The sequence below is a fragment of the Acinonyx jubatus genome, chromosome B3 (genome assembly GCF_027475565.1).
Source record: "Acinonyx jubatus isolate Ajub_Pintada_27869175 chromosome B3, VMU_Ajub_asm_v1.0, whole genome shotgun sequence".
NCBI classification, from domain to species: domain Eukaryota; kingdom Metazoa; phylum Chordata; class Mammalia; order Carnivora; family Felidae; genus Acinonyx; species Acinonyx jubatus.
Genome location: NC_069386.1, coordinates 92,167,404 through 92,192,389, shown reverse-complemented (window position 1 = coordinate 92,192,389; position 24,986 = coordinate 92,167,404). Strand labels below are relative to the sequence as shown.

The window sequence follows — 24,986 nt, the reverse complement described above, 5'->3', positions numbered from 1 at the left end:
CTAAGGACGCAAAGATATTTCAATATACACAATCAATGTGATATCCCACATTAACAAAATAGAAGATAAAAATTGTAGGATCATTTCAATAGGTGTATAGAAAGCATTTGACAAAATTCAATATTGATTTATGCTTAAAAAAAAATCTTGAGGCACTTGGGTGGTTCAGTCAGTTAAGTATCCAAGTCTTGATTTCAGCTCAGGTCACGATCTCCCGGTTCATGAGATCAAGCCCCACATTGAGCACTGCACTGACAATAGGGACTTTGCTGGTGATTCTCTCTCTTCCTCTCTCTCTGCCCCTCCCCCACTAGTACTGTTTCTCTCTCTTTCTCTCAAAATAAACAAATATTTTTTTAATCAACAAATTGGATATAAAGAAAATATACCTAAAAATGATAAAGGCCATACATGACAAACTTACAACTAACATCATACTCAACAGTGAAAAGCTGAAAGCCTTTTCTCAAAATCAGGAATAAGTCAAGGATGCCTACTCTCACTACTTTTATTCAACTTGGTTCTGAAATTTCTAGCTGGGCTAGTTAAACAATAAAAACAAATAAAAGACATCCAAATCATAGGGAGAAAGGTAAAACTGTCACTATTTGCAGATGACATGATATTACATATAGAAAACCCTAAAGACTTCATCAAAATGCTGTTAGAACAAAAGATTAATTCAATAAAGCTGCAGGATACAAAATAAATAAGCAAAACTCAGTTGCATTTCTGTATACTACTAACAAATTATCAGAATGAGATTTTTTTAAAAAATCTCACTTACAACTGCATAAAAAAGAATAAGATACCCAGGAGTAAATCTAACCAAGGATGTGAAAGACCTATGCATTAATAAAACATTAATAAAGTATTAATGAAACAATTTGAGAAAGACATAAATAATAGAAAGATATTCCATGCTCATGGAATTGTAAGAATCAATATTATTAAAATGTTCAACTACCCAAAGCAATCTACAGATTTATTCCATTAGAATGAACACTTGTAACTAACATAATGTTATATGTCAATTATATCTCAGTAAAAAAATAAAATGAAATAATAGTCATGTGCTAATAATTTATTTTAAAAAAATAAACAAAAAATATTAAACAAAATATTAAACAAAAAAATAAACAAAAAATATTTTGAAACATAATCCAAAAACAAAACAAAAATTACTAAGAATTGTATCATTGTTTTACATTTTTGTAAAAACCTCTTTAATATTGGCTTAATATAAGATAGCTGGGATCTCATATCTGCTTTTGCATTCAATATGTTACATGTTACATAGCCTCAAGTAAATTCATTTTTATACTCACAAAAGGAAAAAAGTGAAAAAAGGAAAACAGCATACTGGTAGTATTATGAATATACTTTTGACCTGACCAAAGGACCTAAAAGGGACACCAGGGGTCTCAAGACCACACTACAGAGCCATTGTTCTTAGAATTTCTCTCTTTGCCATCTCCAACCTGACCACAATCATTCCAGAGAGGTAAAGACCAACAGACTCAATAGACACATGAAAAAATTTTCAACATCACTCATCATCAGGAAAATACAAATCAAAACCATAATGAGATACCACCTCACACCTGTCAGAATGGCTAAAATCAACAACTCAGGCAACAAAAGATGTTGGCGAGGATGTGGACAGAGAGGATCTCTTTTGCATTGTTGGTGGGAATGCAAGCTGGTGCAGCCACTCTGGAAAACAGTATGGAGGTTCCTCAAAAGATTAAAAATAGAACTACCCTATGACCCAGCAATTGCCCTACTAGGTTTTTATCCAAGGGATATAGGTGTGCTGCTTCAAAGGGGCACATGCACCCCAATGTTCATAGCAGCACTATCAACAATAGTCAAAGTATGGAAAGAGCCCAAATGTCCATCGATGGATGAATGGATAAAGAAGATGTGATACACACACACACACACACACACACACACACAATGGAGTATTACTCGGTAATCAAAAAGAAAAAAATCTTGCTATTTGCAACTACAAGGATGGAACTAGAGAGTATTACGTTAAGTGAAATTTGTAAGTTAGAGAAAGACAAATATCATATATGACCTCACTCATATGTGGAATTTAAGATACAAAACAGATGAACATAAGGGAAGGGAAGCAAAAATAATTTAAAAACAAGGAGGGGGACAAAACATAAGAGACTGAAATACAGAGAAGAAAACTGAGGGTTTCTGGAGGGGTTCGGGTGGGGGGGATGGGCTAAATTGATAAGGGGCATTAAGAAAGACACTTGCTGGGATGAGCCCTGGATATTATACATATGGGATGAGTCACTGGAATCTACTCCTCAAATCATTATTGCACTACGTGCTAACTAACTTGGATGTAACTTAAATCAATTAATTGAATAATTAAAAATAAATATATTTTAAAAACAAACAAATAAATAAATAAATATTAAGATATTTGGGCTACTGGGAGCATAAACTCAGACAAAAGGGAAATTTTTGATCCATCATATCTTTCTATTCTCAAAGAAAAAATAAATATGAAAAAATGGTGCACTTACTGTGATGAGCACTGAGAAATGTATAGAAATGTTGAATCATTATATTGCATACCTGAAACGAATATTGCAAAATAAACAGGTTTGAAGGTAAAAACAAAAACAAAATAACCAGCAGACTCATTTATGCTGTATGACTCTCTCCATGTGTCCACAATGATGAGGAGAATGGTAGAGAAGTAACCCAAGAAGACTCAAACTAACTTTCTCTTTGAAGAATTTATAATTAAGATGGAAGGATAATCAGTCCTTTGGCTGGATTTGTAATATGTAAACATGAAACTGTGTGACAGCTGTTTTCAGCACATCATGTAGATTGTATAAGAAAGAAAGTCATTCTGAAGAGAGAAAACAATAAGGCAGAAGACTGAAGCAGATCAGAATTCAATAATTTGGTAATGCTGATAATTTGGCATCACTTGGTCCAGGCTCCTTACAACTTTCCTGCTTTTTGCTATAATCAATACCTTGGCATTCCAATTATAGTGCTCTGTTTTCTGTTGGTCTCCTCATGTTGGTTTCTGATACCAAGCAGAGTCCTACTTAATAAACAATGATTTTGCTTTATAGTTATAATTCCTTTGAAACAAACAATATAACTCCAGAAGGGCATTTAGAAGTCCTGTGAAGTAGCTCTGAAATAAGTTGCAATTTTAAAATATATATATACTATTTCCTTAGATATATTGTTGGATTTCCTCCTGAAACCCTCACAGGCAAAAAGCCAAACATATAAATGCAGCACTCCTTGCTTTGGAAACCTCTAAATTATGTCATTCCTGATGGTCATCTTATATGTCCTAAAAAGCAAATAGCAAAATCAACAAATTCTTTTCTAAAATGTAAAGGTTTACCTGATATATGAGAAATGGTAATATAAGATTAAAACTCAATATAGGATTAAAACTCAGAAGCAGTTATAGTAGGGATTAGATATAGCCATGTTAATATGAATTTTGCTTTGATCTGAGGGCAAGGGCATGAATTAAATGACAACTCTTCTATAAATGGGATGTAGATATTTATTTTTATGGTTAACAAGGATCTTTCAAAGTGTTTTCTAAATATAACTAATATTTGTTGGTTATAACTTCACTTGCCTAGAAGTATGCAAGTACTTTACAAACATTATCACTTAATCCCCACAACAATTCAACAATGAAAATAATGATCTTCATTTTGCAGATAGGAGACATAAAGTTCAGGAATATTGCTTGAGATTGCATGGTTTACAAATCACAGACATGGAATTTGAATCTGTATATTAAACTTCAAAGTCTGTACTTTCTCCCTAAACCATGTCAAATTTATGGTTTGTATAACATAAATATTAAACTCAGTTGAGGAAAATAAATCAAATAAAAACAAAGCACACAAAATCTCAAGTAAATAACAATCTACATGCTCACCTTTTCAACCATTCTGTCTCCTTGCACAGGGCTTGGATAATGCCAACCATTCAATAAACATTTTTTTTAAATTTATAAAACAGGAAGTGAATTTGACTTATTGCTGAGAAATCATAAATGTGATCAGGTAAAAGAGAGCATACTGAAATTTTCAGGCAACTTTTTCCATTGGGCAAACTTTTGCTCCCCTCATCAAATAATATAAATGATCATAAGATTCCTTCATTCTTCATTAGCATTTATATCTAAATGTATTCCCTGATCATAGCTCTTGAGAAGAAAAATATAAAATGCCATTCAGATTCTATCAAAATTTGTTGAAAATATTTTTATATCGTGATGTACTAGAAAGTTTACATATATCATTTCATTCGATCCTCATTACAAAGGAGAAGAGTAAAGTGTACAGATAATAAGTAAATGTCCTTGGATTACTATGTCAATAATTGTAATTCCAAAATTGGAGCCCAGGCCTTCAAATTCTATGTGATTTTCATCACAGTTGTGGCTTCCAAAGTGGGGTCTATACACTCAAGAAGTATATAAGATCATATACTAGCATGAAAAGAAAAGAATTATTAAAAGTTCTACTTACATATATTATAAATACAAATTTATAATATAATTATATGCCATATATTGTATATATAATTTTAATTCTAATTTTGTTTTATGGGTTACAAATTATATGAATAGGGCTGAACAATTATATAACTTATACATAAATACATATTTATGGAGGGAATATAAGTAAAAATACATTGTTGATGGGGATCACAGTCAAAAACTATACTATACCATGTTGTCTTTCTATGCTATCTCATTCTATTCAAAACACACAATATATACACACACCACACCCAGAATTAAAGAAAGAAACTTTATAAGATCTTTGTCTACAGTCAGAAGAGGCTAAAACTTGACATAGACTGATCTTGATCTGCCCCTCATGGGTATAAGCTAGGAAATCCTCTGCCTGGAGTCCCTAGCTCTAGACCTTTTTCTGGGAGCTTTCAATCATAAGCCCCTATTGTCCAAGCCTGCTATACCTTCATCAACATGAGTTTCTAGTTTCTCCATTCATTGGTCAAAAATGGTTCAAAAAGGGCTGGCTGAGACTCAAGTATACATGATGTATGATATCAGGAATAAAAGAAAGTTTAAAGAAATAGAATAACACCTATTTCAGATATTTTAGTTTTTCCAAGTCTTCCCTATCAAACTAATTTGAAACAAACTCAAAAATTAAATTAAAAATTATTGAGTATCAGTAGATTATCAAAACCTTTTAATAGTACTCCCGCATAGTTTCTTGGAGGAGGAGTCAAGATGGCAGAAGAGCATGGAAGTTTTATCTGTGTCTCGCATCCATGAAATACAGCCAGATCAACACTAAACCATGCTGCACACCTAGAAAACTGATCTGAGGATTAACACAACAATGTGTACAACCTGAACCACAGAACTCAGCAGGTATGCAGCGAAGAGAGGTGAAATGGGGGAGAGAGAAGCTGTGGAGGGCAGGGAGCTGTTTTTGCATGCAGAGAAAGGATGGAGATGGGGCAGGGGGTGGGAGGGAGAATACGGAGAAAGGACCCCCCCAAAAGCAGTTGGAGAGAAAGTGGAAAAGGGGAAACAGCCACAGGGACTGAACTAAAAAGGGAAAAAGGAGAAAGGAGATGGTTTAAATTCCATACAGACTCTATAAATAGGGGGAGTGTGCAGAGTCTGAAACTCTGCAGCTCGATACCTGGTGGTGCTCTGATAAGATGGGCAAATCCCCAGGAGCAGACTGAAGTCTGGGGGTCTTTAGGCCACATGTGGAGAGGCAGTTGCCCTGCTGAGAAGACACCTGGTAGGAGTGTGTGGGTCCCCCAAAGGCAAAGGCCCCCATGGACCTGGGAGAAAAACCACATTTGCTGGGACTGGAACAAGGTCATTGGGGGTGAAGCCTGCTGCCAGATGCATGTTGTCATTTGCCATAATCCCTGAAACACTGCTGCTACACGATCGCGTGAACTTTTTCTGGGGTGGGCTGGCATCCAGCTGCAGTCTCTGTGCATCTACAGCAGCACAGTCCCATGACTGCTTCTGGGTGTGGCTGGCACTGGCGATTGCTTGGTGAGACCCTCCAGCAGAGGGCAGAACGGGTCAAAGCTGCAGTCCCTCAGAAGTAAGGGGTCGGGAAAAACAGCCACATCTGAGATAAAACTCAGGAGGGAAGTGCTGCCTGGGGCTTGGTCACAGAAAGTGTAAAAGTGGGAAGCGTATGGAAGTCAAAGACAAAGGACAGGTGTGCAATTGCTGATCAGGGAGAACAGAGTTCCAATACTAGACACTGGGTAGCTGGGTGATGCCATTTTCACTGTTCCTGTGCATATGCATACACACCCACAAACGCCACAACAGTCCACCCCAGTAAGCTAAGCAGCACCATCTAGCAGACAACAGAGGCATTACACTAAGTCCCACCCAACTAGGCTAAACTTGGTCTTCAGGAACACAAGTTTCATCAGCATGGTTACTTTACACACTATAAAGCATTTCATAGTTTGATTTCTAGGGGAAAACAAAGTAATGTCAATCGCATTTCAGTTTGTTCGCTGGTCCATCTATTCAACTATCTTTTCTTTATTTTTGTTTTTCTCATTTTTGTTTCTTTTATTTTTCTTGAATATAGAAAGACAAAAAAATCATTTTTATTTTCAATTTTTATTAAAAATATTTTTCTTTGATTTTTTTTCTACTATATATTTTACTCTTGTGTAATTTTTTTCAAATTCTATTTAACTTCCATCATTTCATTTTATTCTACTTCAGTGTACTCATTATTTCAAATTTTCAAATGATTTCCTTTTTTTTTCTTTCCCCTTTTCTGTAAACTATCAAGCCCCTTTCACCACTCAGAACAAAGCACATCTAGGATCTAGCATCATTTATTTGATTGTGTGGGTGTGTGTGTGTTGTTGTTGTTGTTTTTAATTTCTAATTTTAGTATTTTTTTAATTATATAGTTTTTTATTTAAAATTTTTAACCTCATTAATTCCTTTTCTCCCTTCAAAATGACAAAATGAAGGAATTCACCCCAAAAGAATGAGCAGGAAGAAACGACAGCCAGGGACTTAACCAACACAGATACAAGCAAGATGTCTGAACCAGAATTTAGAATCTTGATAATAAGAATAGTATCTGGAGAGACAGGAAACCATCAAAACCCTAGAGGAGAAAGCAGGAAAAGACCTCTCTGACCTCAGCCACAGCAATTGCTTACTTGACACATCCCCAAAGGCAAGGGAATTAAAATCAAAAAGGAACTACTGGGACCTTATGAAGATAAAAAGCTTCTGCACAGCAAAGGAAACAACCAACAAAACTAAAAGGCAACCAACGGAATGGGAAAAGATATTTGCAAATGACATATCGGACAAAGGGCTAGTATCCAAAATCTATAAAGAGCTCACCAAACTCCACACCTGAAAAACAAATAACCCGGTGAAGAAATGGGCAGAAAACATGAATAGACACTTCTAAAGAAGACATCCGGATGGCCAACAGGCACATGAAAAGATGCTCAACATCGCTCCTCATCAGGGGAATACAAATCAAAACCACACTCAGATATCACCTCACGCCAGTCAGAGTGGCCAAAATGAACAAATCAGGAGACTATAGAGGCTGGAGAGGATGTGGAGAAATGGGAATCCTCTTGCACTGTTGGTGGGAATGCAAACTGGTGCAGCCATTCTGGAAAGCAGTGTGGAGGTTCCTCAAAAAATTAAAAATAGACCTACCCTATGACCCAGCAATAGCACTGCTAGGAATTTACCCAAGGGATACAGGAGTGATGATGCATAGGGGCACTTGTACCCCAATGTTTATAGCAGAACTTTCAACAATAGCCAAATTATGGAAAGAGCCTAAACGTCCACCAACTGATGAATGGATAAAGAAGTTGTGGTTTATATACACAATGAAGTACTACGTGGCAATGAGAAAGAACGAAATATGGCCCTTTGTAGCAATGTGGATGGAACTGGAGAGTGTGATGCTAAGTGAAATAAGCCATACAGAGAAAGACAGATACCATATGTTTTCATTCTTATGCGGATCCTGAGAAACTGGACAGAAACCCATGGGGGAGGGGAAGGAAAAAAAAAGAGGTTAGAGTAGGAGAGAGCCAAAGCATAAGAGACTTAAAAACTGAGAACAAACTGAGGGTTGATGGGGGGTGGGAGGGAGGGGAGGGTGGGTGATGGGTATTGAGGAGGGCACCTTTGGGGATGAGCACTGGGTGTTGTATGGAAACCAATTTGACAATAAACTTCATATATTGAAAAAAAATAGTATCTGGAGTCAAAAATAGATTAGAATCCCTTTCTGTGGAGATAAAAGAAGTAAAAGCATGTCAGGATGAAAAAAAAATTCTATAACTGAACTGCAATCTCAAATGGATGCCACAGCAGCAAAGATGGATGAGGCAGAGCAGAGAATCAGCAATACAGAGGACAAACATGGAGAATAATGAAGCAGAAAAAAAGACAGAGACCAAGGCAAAAGAGCATGATTTAAGAATTAGAGAAATCAGTGACTAATTAAAAAGGACTATCAGAATCATAGGGGTCCCAGAAGAGGAAGAGAGAGAAATAGGGGTAGAGAGAGAAATAGGGGTAGAAATAGGTGTTTTTATGTGAGCAAATCATAGCAGAAAGCTTTCTTAACCTGGGGAAAGACACAGACATCAAAATTCAGGAAGCACAGAGGACTCCCATTCGATTCAACAAAAACCAATGATCAACAAGACATATCATAGTCAAATTCACAAAATACTCAGGCAAAGAAAGAATCATGAAAGCATCCAGGGAAAAAAGTCCTTAACCTACAAGGGAAGGCAGATCAGGTTCACAGCATATCTATCCACAGAAACATGGCAGGCCAGAAAGGAGTGACAGGATATATACAATGTGTTGAATTAGAAAAATATGCAACCAAGAATTCTTCATCCAGCAACGCTGTCATTCAAAATAGAAAGAGAGATTAAAAGTTTCCCAGACAAACAAAATTGAAGGAGTTTGTGACCACTAAACCAGCCCTACAAGAAATTTTAAGGGGGACTCTCTGAGAGGGAGAAAAGATGATAAATAAATAAATAAATAAATAAATAAATGAATGAATAAATACCAAAAGCAACAAAGACTAAAAAGGACCAGAGAATGCCACCAGAAACTCCAACTCTGCAGGCAACATAATGGCAATAAATTCATATCTTTCAGTACTCACTCTAAACATCAATGGACTAAATGCTCCAATCAAAAGACATAGGGTAACAGAATGGATAAGAAAACAAGATCCATCTGTATGCTGTTTATAAGAGACCCACTTTAGACCTAAGACACCTTAAGATTGAAAGTAAGGGGATGGAGAACCATCTATCATGCTAATTGTCACCAAAAGAAAGCCAAAGTAGCCATACTTATATCAGACAATCCAGATTTTAAAATAAAGACTGTATCAAGAGATGAAGAAGGACATTATATCATAATTAAGGGGTCTATCCACCAAGAAGTTCCAACAATTGTAAACATTTATGTCCCTAACGTGGAAAAACACAAATATATAAATCAATCACAAACAGAAAGAAACTCAGTGATAATAATACCATAATAGGGGACTTCAACACCCACTTACAGCAATGGACATGTCATCGAATCAGAAAATCAACAAGGGAACAATGGCTTTGAATGACACACTGGACCAGATGGACTTAACAGATATATTCAGAACATTTCATCCTAAAGTAGCAGAATATACATTCTTCTCCAGTGCACATGGAACGTTCTCCACAATAGACCACATACTGGGACACAAATCAGCCCTCAACAAGTACAAAAAGATTGAGATCAAACGTGCATATTTTCAGACCACAATGCTATGAAACTCGAAATTAGCCACAAGAAAAAAATTGGAAAGGTAATAAATACTTGGAGACTAAAGAACATCCTACTAAAGAATGAATGGGCTAACCAAGAAGTTAAAGAGAAAATTAAAAAGTTCATGGAAGCCAATGAAAATGATAACACCAAACCCCAAAACCTCTGGGATGCAGTAAGGCAGTCATAAGAAAGTATATAGCAATCCAGGCCTTTCTAAAGAAGGAAGAAAAATCTCAGATACACAACCTAACCTTACACCTTAAAGAACTGGAAAAATAACAGCAAATTAAGCCCAAAACCAGCAGCAGACAGGAAATGATAAAGATTACAGCAGAAATAAATGCTATCGAAACCAAAACCCAAAAAACAAAAAACAAAACAAAACAACAGCAACAAAAAAAAAACAAAAACAGTAGAACAGATCAATGAAACCAGAAGCTGGTTCTTTGAAAGAACTAACAAAATTGATAAACCCCTAACCAGATTATCAAAAAGAGAAAGGACCCAAATAAATAAAACCAAGAATGAAAGAGGAGAGATCACAACCAACACAACAGAAATAAAAACAATAATAAGAGAATATTATAAGCAATTATATGCCAATAAAATGGGCAAGCTGGAAGAAATGGACAAATTCCTAGAAACATATACGCTACCAAAACTGAAACAGGAAGAAATAGAAAATTTTAACAGACCCATAACTGGTAAGGAAATCGAATTAGTAATCAAAAATGTGCCAAAAAACAAGAGTCCAGGGACAGATGGTTTTCCATGGGAATTCTACCAAACATTTAAGGAAGAGTTAATACCTATGCTCTCAAAGCTGTTCCAAAAAATAGAAATGGAAGGAAACTTCCAAACTCTTTCTAGGAAACCAGCATTACCTTGATACCACAACCTGAGAGAGACCTCACTAAAAAGAAGAAGTACAAACCAATTTCCCTGATGAACATGGATACTAAAATCCTCAACAAGATACTAGCCAACTAGATCCAACAATACATTAAAAAAATTATTCACCAAGACCAAGTGGGATTTATACCTGGGATGCAGGGCTGTTTCAATATCTGCAAAACAACCAATCTGATTCATCACATCAATAAAAGAAAGGACAAGAACCACATGATTCTCTCAATAGATACAGAGAAAACATTTGACAAAATACAGCACCCTTTTTTGATAAAAACCCTCAAGAAAGTAAGGATAGAAGGATCATATCTCGAGATCATAAAAGCCAAATATGAAAGACCCAATGCTAATATCATCCTCAATGAGGGAAAACTGAGAGCTTTCCCCCCTAAGGTCAGGAACAAGACAGGGATGTCCACTGTCACCACTGTTATTCAACACAGTATTGGAAGTCTTAACCTCTGCAATCAGACAACACAAAGAAACAAAAGGCATCCAAATTGGCCAGGAGGAGGTCAAACTTTCACTCTTCGCAGATGGCATGATACTCTATATGGAAAACCCAAAAGATTCCACCAAAAAACTGATAGAACTGATTCATGAATTCAGCAAAGTTGCAGGATATAAAATCAATGCACAGAAATCGGTTGCATTCCTATACACCAACAATGAAGCAACAGAAAGAGAAATCAAGGAATTGATCCCTTTTATAATTGCACCAAAAACCATAAAATACCTAGGAATAAATCTAACCAAAGGGGTAACAATCTATACACTGAAAACTATAGAAAGCTTACAACAGAAATTGAAGAAGACACAAAAAATGGAAAAATATTTCATGCTCCTGGATAAGAAGAACAAACATTGTTAAAATGTTAATACTACCCAAAGCAATCTACATATTCAATGCAATCCCTATCAAAATAACACCAGCATTCTTCAGAGCTGGAACAATCCTAAAATTTGTATGGAACCAAAAAAGACCCCAAATAGCCAAAGCAATCTTGAAAAAGAAAACCAAAGCAGGAGGCATCACAATCCCAAATTCAAGCTATATTACAAAGCTGTAATCATCCAGACAGTATGGTACTGGCACAAAAACAGACACTCAGATCAATAGAACAGAGTAGAGAACCCAGAAATGGACCCACAAACGTATGGCCAACTAATCTTTGACAAAGCAGGAAAGAATATCCAATGGAATAAAGTCAGTCTTCAGAAAGTGGTGCTGGGAAAAATGAACAGCAACATGCAGAGGAATGAACCTGGAACATTTTCTTACACCATACACAAAAATAAACTCAAAATGGAAGAAAGACCTAAACGTAAGAGAGGAAGTCATCAAAATTCTCGAGGAGAAAGCGGGCAAAAACGTCTTTGATCTCGGCGACAGCAACTTCTTACTCAATACATCTCCAGAGGCAAGGAAAACAAAAGCAAAAATGAACTATTGGGACCTTATCAAAATAAAAAGCTTCTGCACAGCAAAGGAAACAATCAACAAAACTAAAAGGCAATTGACAGAATGGGAGAAGATATTTGCAAACGACATAGCAGATAAAGGGTTAGCATCCAAAAGCTAGATGAACTTACGAACTCAACACCCAAAAACAAATAATCCAGTGAAGAAATGGGCAAATGACATGGCAAACCAACACATGAAAAAAATACTCAACATCACTCATCATCAGGGAAATACAAATCAAAACAAGCACCTCACACCTGTCAGAACAGCTAACATTAACAACTCAGGCAACAACAGATGTTAGCGAGGATGTGGAGAAAGAGGATCTCTTTTGCATTGTTGGTGGGGATGCAAACTGGTGCAGTCATTCTGGAAAACAGTATGGAGGTTCCTCAAAAAATTAAAAATAGAACTATCCTATGACTGAGCAATTGCACTACTAGGTATTTATCCAAGGGATACAGGTGTGCTGTTTTGAAGGGGCACATGCACCCCAATGTTTATAGCAGCACTATCAACAATAGCCAAAGTGTGAAAAGAGCCCAAATGTCCACTGATGGATGAATGGATAGAGAAGATGCGGTATATGTATATACAATGGAGTATACTTGGCAATCAAAAAGAATGAAATCTTGTCATTTGCAACTATGTGGATGGAACTAGAGCATATTATGCTAAGCAAAAGTAGTCAGTCAGAGAAATACAAATATCATATGACTTTACTCATATGAGGACTTTAAGACACAGAACAGATGAACACAAGGGTGGAAGCAAAAATAATATAAAAACAGGGAGGGGGACAGAACATAAGAGACTCTTAAATACAGAGAACAAACAGAGGGTTACTGGAGGGATTGTGGGAGGGACGATGGGCTACATGGGTAAGGGGCATTAAGGAATCTACTCCTGAAATCACTGTTGCACTATATGCTAACTAACTTGGATGGTAATTAAAAAAATAAAATTAAAAATAATATTCCAGCATAGAGATAGCAGCTGATTAAAGCCAGTTCCTTAAGCCCCACTTGTTAAAAATAAAAATAGCCAATTACAAAGCAGAATCCATGTAAAAGGCAAGGAATCAATTTTAAAGAATAAAATAGGCAACAGAATATTACCAGAAAAAAATAAAAGAATTATAAAAGGAAAAGTAAAATCAAAATGATTAGCCTATTTATAAGAGCAAACTCTTCCAAGGCTAAGAAGTGAAAGCACTATTCAGGGGAAGGCTCTTAGTTTAAGCCATCCTAAAATAGAAGACCACAATTAATGCTGATTGTGTAAACAGGTAAGACATTGGAAAAGTTAAGAATATAGCCCTGTAGGCCAATTTAGGGATCCAACAATGCCAAACCCCCACAAATCTAATTACCACTGTATTATATCCACTGCCATCACAAGGTAATAAAAAGGAAGCCACTAATGCTTGCTTGGTCAGCACACATACAAAAACTGAAATGATACAAAATAGATTGCTATAACCCCTGTGCAATGGTGACATACCAACTCTTAAAATGTTTCATATTTTTCTTATTTTTTCCAAAAAGAATTCAAGCAGGATGAATCAAGAACTCCAACAGAGTGGAAGGGATTGTGGAGAGGGCAAGAAGTCTTTTCTGAATATATATTTATATATAGTTTTGACATTGAATCATGTCGTTTTAATTTTTTAATGAATAATGTTGTTTTATGTACTCAAATTAAATTTAAAGCACTAGAAAAATAAAACCTCAAATAACAGATACATTATAATATAACTATATCCCAAATTTTTAAAAAAGCATAACTACATAGAAGGGGAAAAATAAAACTAACCTGAGTAACTTTGGAACACAGTACTTTGACCCTGAGTCTAAAGCCGAAAACAAACAAAAACAAAAACAAAAACCTGTAAACAAATATAGATCTCTATTTACAGGGTCTGTTTTTGATGGTAGTTTGAGTTTATAATTCTTAAACTACCTTCTGTGTATTGTAGGACTGAACAAATGATTAAATATTTAGAGGATTAAATAAGCTAGACTGCTTACTGCTGGAGAAGGGAGTTACAAATATGGAAATAGGAAGGCTAGAATGAATTCCACGGTGCTGAATTGCAATGAGAATAATTAGTATAAATTCGGGTTTAAATGGATGAATGGATAATGACAGATGATAGATAAAGAAAGAAAAGTGGATATAAGTGTATTTATATTTTTTAGCTCTGCCTTTTGAGAGCCTAGAAGAAAAGACACCCCAGCAGCAATGAACACACCGTAAATCCTGATTTTGATTTCTAATATACCATCTCGCATGAAATCCTGATCTTGGTTTCTAAATACCATCCCCCATTAAAAGGAATTGGCCTCATTGGAAATGTAGTTGACTCTTAGTATCAAGGCAGGGAAGGTAAAACGTGAGCCTGGAACATCTTGTAGTTCCAGGAGGTAAAATTTGCTAAAAGCATGATGTCAGTAAGCTAGAAGGATATAGGTGCCAGTTTGAAGAGCTTCCACTCAGCTAAATATGGAATAAATTGAGCAAATAATGGTAGTAACAGAATATTCATGGGATAAATAGAAAGCTATGAATCTATACTTCCATTAAAAAAAAAGAACGAATAAGTAAATTAATGGGAGAAGGAAAAATTTTTCCTTATATTACGCCCCGTAAATGGAGAGAAAGTAACAAAGTTATAAAATTACCATTTGGCAATTATAGTTTGCCTAAATATAGCCAATTGTCCTTCAACAAGCCCGTTGAGGATAAACATTAAATTAGTGGCACCTAGATGGGCAAGACAAGAGCTACTTGTTTAGCAGATAAACCAGCAAGAGCATTTCCTATGGTTTCTGTGATGATCTCAGAAATAAGAGCTTATATTTTGATAACTGATATTTTTTAGTATTTAATAATTTCTAATATGACATTGATCATTTCATCATTTTTCTATCAGGTTACCTGAACCTGTCTCAGATCCCCTTTCCTTCTATAGCACCCCAAAATCATAAATCATGTGTCTACTATATGTTAAGTGTTTACCATTTTTCTTTTGCCAGAATGCAAGGGCAATTCAAAGTTATTAATTTTGTCAGTCGGGAAATTAGAGCATTAGGCAAAGGAGTGAATATGATAGCTCTAAATTCCACAATGAATACTTGTCCTGCAGAGGAAATACCTGTCATTTTCAAGGGGGAAAAAAAGCCATTTATAAACAACACTGAATTGGGATTCATTAAAGGAGTATTTGTAAGGGCAGTCCTGGACATACTTCCTGAGTTACAGCTAAACAGCTATATAATTTCCCTTTATCTGGAAGGATTAAGATTTACACATGTTAAACTGTGATATGAGAAGGAAAAAGTAGAATTTTATAAGCAGCAGAATAAATGACAGAGAAATGATGAAAGTTGCCTAGAAGTAACAGAGATTGTATAGTACCACGGCTGAAATTACAAAGGAAATTGTAAAAGTCGTATGGGCATAGCCAAAGAGTCATTTGCTACCATAGTAATGGAGATCACTAAACTCTAAAGCATTTACTGGACTCACAAGGGGTATCTGTTCTCTGGCTAATACATCCTTCTGTTTCTGATTAATGCTTCAATGCAAATAGGGGGAGGGAATCTCTTTAGAAAGCTGACTGGGTATCAGAGAATAAACAAATTATGTCTGAGTTTTTATTTACTTATTTTAGGCTAGTTCAAACAGGAAGCTGATTTACACAAAATTTTTTAAAATATAATAATAATATTTTATTTTTTCCATAGTAACTATTGTTGCTTTGATTTAAGGAATTAGCAGGTGTTTTTATGTTATCATGCAGCTGTTATCTAGAAAGGACATTAAAGTGATGATTCTGTGCCAAAAAGAGATAGAACACTTTATGGTCAGCCCTTCTCTGGGTGAGCAGAATGATCAAAGGAGGGATAATAAATCCTAACATGACCACCTAGCCTTCTGACAGTAGTACAGACCTAATTGTTACTAAAATGACTGCTGAAGGTGCCATGATCCAGAAACGGGCACCTCACTTACACAGCAAACACAACAAAACACCAGTCTGGAGATGGGTACTTCCTGTACACAAGTCACTTCCTAGAAAATACAAAAATAGGCAGCTCACTACTTATCTAGGGCCTAACTAACTTGATGAGCCCAAATAGCTCCCCTCATCAGCAGCACTCCAATAGTTTGATTCCCTGACATGGGATAGGTACTATATCCCTCCCACAGGCCTCAGCCATAGAGCTTATCTTTTATGTTGGGTTAGATTCCCTGCTTAACTCTCCGTTTTTGGTGCAAGAATCTTCAATTTTGTTCTTTAACATAATAAATGAAATATCCTTCCTTATGGAAACCAAAATCAAATGAAAAGAAACATTTGTGATATATGTCAGTTTTTACTAATCTGCTATTTGCTATGATTTCTTTTTTATTGTAAACAAAATATATTTTTAATACTCAATTTTATGTTCATAATTTTTAATTAATTTTTTAGAGTCAGTCTCCAAAACTGAATAAATTTCAGGCCTCAGAAAACCTGGAGCAGTTGGCTATAATTCTGGTACATTCGAAAGTGATGGTTTGACACTGGTTACCCACAGGTGCAAATATGGTGAGGATGTCTGGGTTGAGATGTTATTTTATCCATGAGACCTTCCTCTGAGGGCAATTGCTTAGACCTGAGCAGATACTCTCTAGTCTTACTCATTAATCACTTCAACCTTATAGTCCTAGGAAATTTACCTGGACAAGTTAATATATATGCCTTCTTTAAAAAAAAAAAAAACTATATACATTAGTGTGTAGCCCCTTTTTATCTTGACTACTATACTTTCTTATAAAATGTAATGCTAATTAACTTATCTCAATGATCTATTCATTCCTTTTATGCCTCCTCTGTTTTGTTTAACCTGAGTTATCTCATTTTATTTGTATAATATTACCTATCAACCCACCTTCCTGAATGATGCAACATTGAAATCCATAATAAATAAACATTCCCCCAAACCCAAAATAGTAGAAGGAATCACTAACAGCTCATTTTTTATTTACAGCTCAATACCAAAGAGTTACCTTGATAATTACCATGCATCCATCCATCTTTGATAAATATATGTTTATGCCTACTATATATCAATTACCAACAAGTGAAAAGAATATTGTCCTAGTATTAGTAAAGTAGGTCAAGAGAACCTTTTAAAAGATACCTTTTTAAAAATCTTTATCATCAGTAAAACACAATGCTGAGATTTCAACATCATGGCTAGTCAATAAATATCGGTGGATTTACTATAACTTAATATTTCAACACAGAAAAAAATCATCTTACCTCCAGAAATCCTTTATCTAAATCCTAGATCTGTCACATAGGAAAGGCATCTAAGAGCTGTGTGTCTCCAGTTTCCCAATTATAAAATAGGATGAAAGTTCTTCTCTATCTACCTAATGAGATTTTTGTGAAATTGTGAGGCTGAAATATATGAACAAGTGCTGAGGCAAGGGTGTGGTGGGTTGACAATACATGGCCCCTCCTTGTAATCTAGTGGGAAAGACAGAAGAAATACATGATGATAACTACCACAATGGGGGACTCTGCATTGTACAGTGGAATAAAGTACCTACATCTGCCTTTGGGATCTGTGAGGGCTAAGAGAAGTACCTTTGAGGTGAGACTTGTAGTAAGGATTTAGAAGATCAAAAGGAAAGGGAGGGCATTCCAGGCAGAGAGAATCATTCCTGAAAAACTGTGACATGTTTGGAAAGCTATACAGAGCTTGTAATCTGGGAAAGCATAAATGCAGAAAAGGTAAAGCACAAATTAGAAAAGAAGTAGGTGACAGGGATGGATAGACAAAGGTGAGATCGTAAAGCACCAACATTACACACTATGAAAGAGTTTGGATTCCACCAGCGAGGCCATGGGATACCACTGAAAGTTCTGGAGGAAGAAAGGAATATAGATTTGCTTATTAAAAAGACAATTCTGATCCCAGAGAGGAGACAAAATTGAAGAAAGCAAAACTAAAATTAGGAAATGAGTAATTCCTCTTCCAGATATCCTCGCAGGTCCGGTGACACCTAATCTTCCCTCCATGTTTCAAGCAAAGTTACTGCCAGATTCACCCACCCTCTTGCTTGCCTCCTATTACCCTACCCATGTTAAATCTCAATTACACCATCCGTCCACTGCAATTATTAAATTATAAAACAAGCTAGACAAGTTTGACATTAGGAAAAGTATATTGGTCTGATAAATTCACAGATAACAATTATGGTACTAATAGCTAACATTTGTTGAGTGTGGCTAGGTGTGATATACTATGCTAAGCATTTTGCATGCACTATTTCATTTAATCTACTAAATAAATGTACAATTATAGTGATGATTATTGTCACCATGTTACAAAGGATGGGGAAAGATTAGGGAAATTTCTAACCTGCCCAAGCTCACACAACAACTAAAAAGCTAAGTTCAACCTCAAAACCAGGGATATCTGATACCAATACTCTTACCCAGTATCCTATACCAGGGACAGAAATGTCAAGATAGACATTGTCCCAAGTATTTTGATATTAAAGAAAATAGTGCTATATCTGTTTTTTGGTTGGAAAGCCTGAGATGCCAAGGTAACATGCATTTTCTAAACTGTCCACCAATTAACAGTGTAATTAGAAAAAAATTACATTTACAAAATAAATAAATAATAAAAAAAGAAAAAAATTACATTTGTTATGTTTATTCAAAACAAACATAGTAGAAAACTGTACAGTATGATACAATCTCACAAATTCTCTCTTTTGACAGTATAAAACTGATCACTGAGTCACACTACCATGAAAAGTTTAATCAACGAAGAAGTCACTGGCTTAGCTGGTGGAATGAATGACAGAAAATGTGACCCAGATCATCTAAAATTGTGAACATTTAAATACTCATGTTGATTTAGGAAAAGAATAAATGTTTCTTAGTATTTATTTATACCTCAGTGCTCCCAAAATCAAGATCTTAGGATGTTTACACAGTTTTAGGCAAGAAGATAGAATCAATAAATGAAAATGAGACAAAACAGCATCTTTTTCTCATCAGATTTGAATCCCTAGTTATCCCCTGTTTGGTTTAATATAAAAATGATATTGCAGTCTCTAAGAATATACAAAGAGTAGTAGGCAGAATTCTAAGATGTTCACACCATGATCCCCATCCTTGGTATATATACCCTGTATAATCCTCATCTCGAGTCTGGCTAGACTGTGAATATAATGGATTTTACTCCTCTCATTAAGCGACCTATTTTGATAAAAATTAAGGGATTTTTCAGATGTAACTAAGATCACAAATTAGTTCATTTTGGGTAAAATAAAAAGGAGAATACTTTGTATTGCAATAGCAATGTGATAGGACAAGGGTAGCTGCACTTGTGAACATAGAACAATGTATAAACTTAGCGGATCACTAAGTTGTACACCTGAAATAAATGTAATGTTGGGTGTCAAATACATTCAAAGGAAAGAGAGAAAGAAACAAAGAAAGAAACAAAAAAAACAAAGAAAGAAACAAAGAAAGAAACAAAGAAACAAAGAAAAAGAAAGAAAGACAAAAGGGAGATTCTTCTTGATAGGCCTCACCTAATAAGCTGAAACCCTTTAAGGGAATGAGGCTTTCCAGAAGAAGGAGATTTAAAGCATAATAAACACTCTTGCTGGCTTTGGAGTGGTAAACCATGAGGTTCCACAAAAGCCACATAGCTAGTACCTAAGATCATCCCTTAAGAACTGAGAATAGCCCTTGCCCAACAGCTAGCAAGAAACTGGGGACCTCAGTCCTATAGCTAGCTGCAAGGAACTGAATTCAGCTAACAGTGTGAGCTTGGAAGAAGACTACAGCGTCACACAGAACCAACCTCAGCCTGATCAATGCTTTGATTGCAGCCTTTCTTTGACTCTGAGCAAAAAAAAAAAAAAAAAAAAAAAAAAAAAAAAAAAAAAAAACCCAGCCACAGTGTGCCCAGATTTCTGGCATACAAAACTGTAAGATAATAAACAGATAAAAATTATTTTAAGCTATTATGTTGTGGAAATGTGATATACAGCAATAGCAAGCTAATATACTATCACAGGGTGTAACCCACTGCATGCTAAACAAAAAATATGGTCTCCAACTCCAGTAACCAACAAAACACAGAGCCAATTGCCCTCAGATAATCCAGAGCAAACCATGCACATAGAAAAGTATATATCTCTAAAATCTTACATAATATGAGATTTTTAGTTTTGGCACTTTCACCAATGCAATATAAAGACAATGCCTCAGGGTTGAAATGATATGGGTAAACAGTAGAGGAAAGTATAAATAACTTCAACAGCTCTTACAGAAAATCTACATACTGTCACCATAAGCATTATTCTTGTTTCTTTCTTACTATGCACCTCAGCTTACTAAAGGATTAAGTCTCTGTCTTGAGAACTAAAGACTAGAACTCAAGCCTGTCTATCTTCTTACCCTTTAGTATTGAGACTTCATCCACTTGAACTTGTCATAACTTTGTGAGGACCTATTTTCTCTGCTTTTGTCATATTGCAGTGTCTTAGTATTGAGAATGAGGAAATTCCATCATCATTGGGTCATACAGACAGAAAAATTAAATCCTATTCAGCTTTATATCCCTGGAGCCCATATCTATCAACCATTGTTTTTCTTTAACATTAAAAATATATCAGTAAGAGGTATAGAGAAATAGCATGTTTTGTTCTATCCCCATTCTTTCTCTCCCAAAACCCTGCCCATACCATACACACACTCTTATTTAGATTATAATTTTGAGAGACAAGACTGAAGAAATGAAGGCATTATTTTCCAGTAGCATGAGAAATAGACCTATAGTCTGAATTCTGGCCAATATGAAAATGTTCCATAACTAAAACTTAAAAAAACAGGTAGACTGTCAGCTACCAGTAATCTATTTGCCACTTCAGAAGCTGAAATACTGAAATTCAACAGAGAGATTACAGATGTGAATTGCTGCTGGGAGCACATATAGCAAAGAAAATTTTGAAGTTATTTCATTCACTGAGTAAGATCAATGCTGATCTCACTGAAAACCAGGATTGTTAACAGGTCTGGATTACACATAATAATTGCTTAGGAAACAAAAAGCATTCCTAAAAACACAGGAGCCCTCTAATTGTGAATTTGTTCATTAACAGATTACTATAGATCTATGAAAGAATGACTGGAATATGCATTTTAGGACAACCTGGTATTAACCCAGAACAACAAAGATTAAAGTGTGTGCAACAACAACAAAACACAAATTCCTTGTCATACTTCAAGAACATTATGGGTATATGCATATCCATAAATACAAACAGGAGATTATATCTATTGGTTTTCCATAGGAAACTCCATTTTTAGCAATGAAGTGATGTGAAACACTCAAATCATATCTAAACACCAGATTTTAAAACAGGAAAATAGGAAACTAGGTTAAAAAGTGTTGTTTTACTTTCTCATGAGAATATTAACTTTGGAATGCCTAGCAGAAAAGATGTAGGAAAGAGGAAAGAACAAAAGAATGAGAGGAAAGAGGGAAGGAAGGAAGGAAGGAAGGAAGGAAGGAAGGAAGGAAGGAAGGAAAGAAGGAATGAGGGAAGGAAGGGAGAAAGAAAGAAAGAAAGAAAGAAAGAAAGAAAGAAAGAAAGAAAGAGAGAGAGGGAGAGAGAAAGAAAGAAAGAAAGAAAGAAAGAAAGAAAGAAAGAAAGAAAGAAAGAAGAGGGAGGGGGAGAGAGAAAGAAGGGGGCTAGAGACAGGAAGGAAAAGAAAAAATAAGAAAAGAAATCCAGAAGGAAAGAAGAAATAAAGGAAGGAAGAAAAGAAGGAGAAGAGCAGACAAATTACTTTGCAGCCCAAAACAGGCATTGTGAAATAGGCACAGTGCTTGTCACTAAAACTATAAAGCAGCTGAGGACAAAATCCAGTGAGAATAAAAATACACAAATAAATAATTGCAATGCAGTATGAAAAGGGTTATAATACAAGTTTGAGTATAGCTGTTAATTCTTCCTAGGGACTTAAGTTCACTTTCCATAGATGATATTTTATCTGGCTCTGAAAGAACTAACTAAAACAGCATTTGCTAAGCGGAGGTGTCCCTACACCCTCAGATTTAAACTTAATACCTAAGAGAAATTCCAACTTTCTTAATTCTTTCCCTCTTAACATTCAACCAACTCCACAGCCACCTCCTAAACTCATATGTCGTATCTTGTTCCTGCTAGTTACCCCAGATGAATGACAGATCCTTCTAGAAAGTAACTCCTCGGAAGATGTTGTAAGACAAGGTGGAAGCTTACTGACCTGTGTCACACTAGAAGATAAAGAGGACCAAGACACAAAGAATTCATTATTTTATAAATTTTTATTTTTTAATATTTATTTATTTTTAAGAGACAGAAAGACAAGAGTGTGAGTGGGGAAGGGGCAGAGAGAGAGAGGGAGATACAGAATCTGAAGCAGGCTCCAGGCTCTGAGCTGTCAGCACAGAGCCCGAGGCAGGGCTTGAACCCACCAGCTGTGAGATCATGACCTGAACTGAAGTCAGACGCCCAACTGACTGACCAACCAAGGCGCCCCAAGAATTTGTTATTTTATGACAGTTGAGACTAACTAACAGAAGATATCAGGAAAGCCAAAAAAGTATAAGACTACCAGGTGAATTGGCAATCTTCTGAGAATGGTGTTTGGTAATGGCACTCCACAGCATGGGACACACACACACAGGCTACACATGATTTTTTTTTTTATCTTTAAGCTAAACAGAAGATTAGAGATCATAGGGGGAAAATAATTAGTGAATTGAACCATACATAAAAAGAATTTATCTGAGCCAAAGCACAGAGAAAAAAAATAAGAGTGATGAAAAACAAACAGAGTTTCTATAACTGTAATTGGATTACATATATAAGGATGCTCACTCAGCATTTCTATTCAACATGATACAGGAAGCCTCAGCCAGTGCAATAAGACTTGGGGAAAAAAGATATACAGATTGCACAGAATAAACACAACTCTTTACTTACATATAACATGATTCTATATGTCAAATGTTCATTTATATATTGGCTATGGGTGCTTTTGTACTATAGCAGTAGAGTTGAGTAGTTCTGATGGAAACCAATGACTTGTAAAGTCTGAAATACTTCCCTTTGACCCTTTACAGGAAAAAAAAAAATGCTACCTCTGATAACTCTGATGTAGAATATTTTGAAGACTCTATAAATAAGCTATTGAACTAATAAGTGAATAAAGCAAAATGGCATGATGCAGGAGCAATGTTTTTAAAATCTTATTTAATTTCTACATACTACCAACAATATGGAAATGAAATTTTGAAATTCCATTTATAATTAAATAAAAAATATAATATTCAGGTACCTATGTGGCTCAGTTGTTTAAGCGTCAAACTTCGGCTCAGGTTATGATCTCACGGTTCTTGAGTTTGAGCCCCACATTGGGCTCTCTTCTGTCAGCAGAGAGTCCACTTCAGATCCGCTGTCCCCTTCTCTTTTCACGCCTCCCCAGTTCATGCTTTCTTTCTCTCTCAAAAATAAATAAACATGTAAAAAATATATGTAATCTGGGGTAAATTTAAGAGAAAATGTGGAAGGGGAGTCTGGGTGGCTCAGTCGGTTGAGCGGCCGACTTCGGCTCAGGTCATGATCTCGCGGTCCGTGAGTTCAAGCCCGGCGTCGGGCTCTGTGCTGACAGCCCAGAACCTGGAGCCTGTTTCAGATTCTGTGTCTCCCTCTCTCTGACCCTCCCCCATTCATTCTCTGTCTCTCTCTGTCTCAAAAATAAAATAAATGTTAAAAAATTTTTTAAAAAATAAATAAATAAATAAATAAATAATAAAAAAGAGAAAATGTGGAAGATCTATACACTGAAAACCATAAAATATTCTTGGAAAATACTGAAGAAGGCTTAAATAAATGGAGATATATAACATCTTAATATCAAAACGTTGTCAATTACCTCCAAATTGATCTATAGATTCAATGTAATCCCAATCAAAATTTGAGCAGGATTTTTTGGTAGAAATTGATGAGATGGTTTTAAAATATAGAAAAGCAAATAACTTAGAATAGAAAAAATTTTTTTTCAAGAAGAACAAAGTTAGAAAACTTACACTATCTGATTTTAAGACTTATTATGAGGCTAGTAAGTTTATTATACAGTTAGTAAAAAAAGACAGTATAGTATTGGCATTTGAAAGACATAAATATTAATGGAACAGAATGGAGACTTCAGAAATAGATCCACAGTCATATGGCCAATTGATATTTGACAGTGTTACGGTAATGTGATGTGGAAAGATCATCTTTTCAAAAAATGATAGTGGAATAACTGAATATTTGTATGGAAAAAATAATAACTTTGACATTTATCTCACGCCATTCACAAAAAAGAATTCAAAAGGTTGGTAGATCTACGTGTAAGAACTAAACTATAAAACTCCTAGAAAGAAATATGAGAAAATCTTTTTGATCTTGGATTAGGCAACACATTCTTAGATAAGACCAAAAACCCTACAAAACACAAGAGACAAATGATATATTTGACTTCTTCAAAATTAAAAACATTTACTTCTCTAAAGACACTGTTCTGGGGCACCTGCATGGCTCAGTTGGTTAAGTGTCTGACTTCAGTTCAGGTCACGAGCTCGCAGTTTGTGGGTTCAAGCC

General features: G+C 35.5%; 1 non-coding gene across 1 annotated transcript; it reads left to right on the top strand.

The window, feature by feature from the left end:
- The first annotated feature begins 13,685 nt into the window (after window positions 1-13,685).
- LOC113601609 (U6 spliceosomal RNA) lies at window positions 13,686-13,792 on the top strand. The gene has a single exon (XR_003422902.1). It is a non-coding gene; the product is annotated as a U6 spliceosomal RNA (small nuclear RNA).
- Window positions 13,793-24,986: the final 11,194 nt, after the last annotated feature.